This window comes from Aulonocara stuartgranti, assembly GCF_965226115.1.
Source record: "Aulonocara stuartgranti genome assembly, chromosome: 14".
NCBI classification, from domain to species: Eukaryota; Metazoa; Chordata; class Actinopteri; order Cichliformes; family Cichlidae; genus Aulonocara; species Aulonocara stuartgranti.
Genome location: NC_138950.1, coordinates 20,865,316 through 20,870,821, shown reverse-complemented (window position 1 = coordinate 20,870,821; position 5,506 = coordinate 20,865,316).

Below are 5,506 nucleotides of genomic sequence, written 5' to 3'. Positions count from 1 at the left end.
CTGACCATCAGTGACTTTTCTTATAACTACGTCCTATATCTAAGTAATCTACCAACACTCAGCCAGGCCGCAAGTTACAAAAAATGTTTTAGGGTGCAGAAATTACATCTGCAATGGTGCTGAGAGATTTGTAAATTGGAAATACTGGATAAGAAGAAAGTCAGCCAATCAAATTCAGTAACACTAAAGTCACAGTCAAAACTTTTATCATGTAACATGTGTGTCAGTAGTTTCCCAAAGCTCAATAAATGCTTGATCACTTTCATCTGTTGGTTTTTGCTTGATCACATGAATTATTTTCCTCTTGCTAGATAGGGTTGAATACATTTCCCGTGGTTACACACAAACACAAACAGACACACACACAAAAATCCAATCATCATTGGTTTTATGTGGACAATAGCCAATCACCAAGCTGTGAAGTGACCAATGATGCAGTCACACTAGTGTTAAATGTCAGTCATGATTGGTGAATTGGCTGAAGGACAGCGCAGCCAGCTGGCAAATTAGTCATCTGAATGGTGCATCTACAATCCCATACATGTGAATAAACATGTATGGGAGTCAGATAAATATGCTCACACAAAGGCCAGTGCACATAGCAACAGCAAGCTTTAGTATATATCTTGACACACTCTCAAAGTCAGATTACTTCTCTTGGGAATTATTCTACTATAATCAACATGAAACAGTCTTCAGTAATGTGTCACAGTGTGCTTATACAAAATGCCTTTAATCATTAGCTGCTCCAGGGATTTTCTTAACAAACACAACACCTGCAAATTAGGGGAAAATTAGCCTGAGGTGGCAGTCGCAAAAATCCACCAATGAGAGTGGAAAGTTCTGCTGGTGATCTACTAACAGTGCTTTCGTTTGTAAACAAAGACTAAGCCAGTTCATTTCACTACTAAAGCTACTTTCAGCTACTTCTTTATTTCGAAGAGGTTACATGTTCAGTTTGGAAACTCATTTTTTCAACACCAGATGCCAACCATATAGAGATTTGTGCCTCCTCCCAGGATCAAGCTGGGGATTTTTTTAGGTGAATGTGTAAATCACTACACCATGGAGCCACTCAGTTCACTTCACTTATGAGCAAACAGACCTGATGAGAGAATGAGTAATCTTTTAACTAAAATAATGCAATACAAGCACAGATTATATGTGTGTGTTTCTCTCTAGAAAGAGCATGGCAATTCAGATCAATGGGAAGCATTAAAAGAGAAACAGATTTTTTTATATTAATGTGAACCTTTCTGTTATAAACTGTTGAGGATTCAAAACACTTCACTCACTGTATGAAGTGATTTCGCTGCTGTCATGTCAGTGGGGGGGATCCGTGGGTTTCTCTTTGACTTTCCTGTGGCAGCGTGCTAGGTGCTTGCTCAAACTTTGAAGTTTAATTTTTCGCTGTGGAAAAATGTTTTCTTCCCACGCAGAGTGTACAGCGGACACAAATGTTTTTGTCACTTTTTATCAAACTCAAAGTAATGTCAGTACTTCCAAGCTTTGAACGCTGCATGGTCGTACTCTCTCCCGCACTCCATATTATCCATTGTTGATCTACACATGTCTGCTGCTGTCATGGATGTCGCACTCTCGTACGTCATTGTCATGAGACACTCTCAGAAACAAAATCACGGTTTAGTAATGGAATAACGCAGCACGCTTATGGGAAAGTAACTGTAATCTAATTACTTTTTTGCAATAGTAATCCCTTACTTTACTCGTTACTTGTAAAAAAGTAATTGGATTACAGTAACTCATTACTTGTAGCGTGTTACTGCCTGAAAGACAAAAGGAAAAAGAGAGCATAGGGACAGAACACATACTATGGGAGAGAAATTACTAAATTTAATGAGTAGCAGCAGCAATGGTATAAAGGGGTTGAAAAGAGTTGGTGGAGAATCAATGCTCAGTGCATATCATAAAAGTCTAAATCCAAACTAGGAACTTAGAAATTCTAGGATCCACAAGTTAGCTTGCTGTCTGACAGCTCTTCCTCTCATAAAGGAATTATGGATTTGATCAACTGGTCTCTGAATGCAATTGACACCCCTTCTCAACGAGAAGTCTGGGCTCGGGTGAGCCTGACTGCTGAGGATATCTACCTATTCGGAACCATGATAACAGGGTTCTTGCTGATCGGAGCTGGCTTGGCCCTGGCTTATCGAAGAATTAAGGAAGCGGAACCGGCTGTTCAAACCCCCACAAGGCTGCCCTCTGGGATTGAAATGATGGGACGAGGGGTGAGTTTCTCAAAATGGGCTCATTGATAAAATATTCTGATTCTGATTCTGATAACTCTTCCTTTTGTCTTCTAAGAGACTAGCAGATCAGAAAATTGAATCTAAAAGTTGGACATTTCAGTAGAGACACTACAGCGATAAATTCCTGCCCAAATTGTGGACTTACAATTTGGTTTTGTATTTTTTCTCTGTTTCTCTGCTCATTTTTACTGTGTTAGAGTATAAATTCAAGAGAATGTGTATTTCCATTGTTTCCTATTTGACTTGACTTGCACTGCCATAAACAGGTGTGGCTGATGAATGCAAGGCCAGCAAGGCTACTCAGGGCCCCGGCTTTTGTCAGAGGAGGCGGGGTAGATGCCTGAGGGTAAGAGGGAGCCAGAACAGGGTAAGTCTGCTCACTGGCTCCACAGACCGACACTTGGCTCTGTTGGGATAATACAGCACTATGAGATCTTGAAGACTGAACATAAGAAGAAGAATTTTAAATGAAATTCTAGAACCTAGTGAAAATAAGCCAGTATGGGAGAGATATGATCTCTCTTTCTGGTACTTGTTAGTACTTTATCTGCTCTTCCTGATCATCTTAACCTTTAGAATAAACTGATAATAATGAATTTCAGTTTTCCAGCCTAGACATAATGACTGCATGAACTGAGCATCACTCAGAGGCAGAATGTCTAATTTTAGAGACACTGAGCAGATGAAATAAGGCAGTCCTTTATATTTATTTAATGTGTACATTGAAAGACATATCCTGACCTAAAATGTACAGGTTCTTAACAATGTTGCTGGAGACCAAAATAATGCCATCCTGAGTATCTGCCTCTACACCATTTTTCTAGGATTTTTAAGGGCAAGTACGTTAACCCAATTTTATCTGAAATTTGGAGAAGAAAACTGTGGGACATCCAGGTTTTCAACATCTAAGCCTTAATGACATGCCTGTAGTTCAAATAATTGATTTGACAGCTGGTATAGAGATTGAAAATGTGACGTCACTCAGGGGTAAAACCGCAAAGAATTCTGGGAACTCGTGGCAAGAGGTACTAGGGCACGTAGGCTTTCAATTGAAATCAGTTATACAGCGATAAAAAGAAACACAAAAAATGGCAAGAAGCCGTTGTATTATTAACTGCAATAGCCGGTCGCATGACAGCCACGGGAAGCCCACGGGTAAAGAGATCGGTTGTTATCGGATTACGTCGTTGAAGAGAAATTGTTCGAGCCATGTTTCCGAAGTAACAAAGAAGCAATGGGTGGCCTGGATTGCAGCCATTCAAAGACAAAATATAACATCCCAGAACACTCCAGCTCACAGGTTAGTCTGCTCCAAGCATTTCCACACAGGTCAGTCTGCTGTAGTAGTTAATGCGTCATTTTTCTTAACATAATTGGTGATATAGGTTACAAGCAAGTCTGGTGCTGAACAGAAATTGTCGCGCTATGCTCCTTTGTTTATTGTGCATAAACAGTGAATTGTCCTGACACAATATTGCGTTTCACTTCTGTTATTACCATGGTACATTGACAAAAACATATACTTTTATTCACAGGATAAAACAGTTGTTTTGTATCACTAATTGTCCAGTACGATTACAGCATACAATATTATTGTCACTGCTACATTTCTGTGATGCTACCAGAAATTATTTCCACTACTAATTAATTACCGTTGAGCTCAAAGGTCCTATTAATAAACTGTTAGCGAATGTGTATTTATGACGACGATTTGTGAGACTGGTAAACTTATGATACATACGATGGTCTTTCGTTCTACACGGTGCATTTCAAGGTCCTGTACCCATCCGTCAGTAAACTGTACCTGGGCTTGTTGCAGTGACCTGAAGTTACTAAACTTCACGAGTGTATGCACTCACTCCAAGAACCGTATAATTATAAATCTGAGTGTGGTGAACGTTGGGCAGCACGCTAACGTATTTTGTCCCTCTGTGTGCTCGTAAGGATCTAACACTTTCACTGGTTTGATTTTTTTCCTCGTATCTTTTCTTTGACTTTTCATCAAGTCTGTCTTTGTATGGACCGGCATTGTTCTCCTTCGTTTTGTACAGAACCTTTTTGGGGGGCAAAGAAAAAGCAAGAATTTATTGGAACCGAAGAACGAACGTTTTGCGGTGCTGCAAATGCTTGCGTTTGATGCGGTATTTGGATTGTTTTGCCACGAGTTACCGGCATGCAATGCGCGAAAGTCACGTGGTCTGTCAATCTCTATAGGCTCCAGCACCCCCCGCGACCCTGAAAAGGATAAGCAGAAGCGAATGGATGGATGGATGGACTTCAAAGACAAATAAAGCTGGGTTCAGGTCCTCTGTATAAGAAGAAAAGTCTGGGGACAATTTGTCTTTCACCGGGCGTGAGGTAACTGCAGCTTAAAAACTCCTTGGTGGCAGGGCCCCTGGGGTGGATGAGGTTTGCCCTAAGTTCCAGAAGGTTCTGGATGTTGCATGGGTTGTCTTGGTTGACACTCCTCTACAATGTTGCGTGGAGATCAGGGGTGGTACCTCTGGACTGGCAGACTGGAGTGGCGGTTCCCATCTTCAAGAAAGGGAACCGGAGAGTATGTTCCAGCTATAGGGGGATCACACTTCTCAGCTTCCCCAAGAAAGTCTATTCCAGGGTGCTGGAAAGAAGAGTCCATCCTTTAGTCAAACCTCGGATAAAGGAGGAACAATGTGGTTTTCGTTCTGGTCGTGGAACACTGGACCAGCTCTTTACCCTCTTGAGGATACTTGAGGAGGAATGGGAGTTTGCCCAACCAGTCTACATGCGTTTTGTGAAACTGGAGAAGGCATTCAACCGTGTCTCTAGGGATGCCCTGTGGGAGATGCTTTGGGAATATGGGGTGTCTGGCCCGTTGTATCTCGGGGTCTTGTCAAGTGAGGGGAGAAGGGAGCTGGAGACAGATGGATTGGTCCCATGACTGCAGTGATGCGGATGCTGTACCGGTCCATTGTGGTGAAGAGAGAGCTGAGCGTAAAAACAAAGCTGTCAATTTATGTTCTACGTTGGTCTACATCCCTACTCTCACCTATGGTCATGAGCTTTGGGGATTGACTGAAACAATGAAATCGCAGATACAAGTGGTAGAAATGAGCTTCCTCCAAAGGGTGGCTTGCCTCTCCCTTAGAGATAAAGTGAGGAGTTCGGCCATCCGTGAGGGGCTCAGAGTAGAGCTGCTTCTCTTCTACATCGAAAGGAGCCAGATGAGGTGGTTCAGGATTTTGACTAAGATGCTT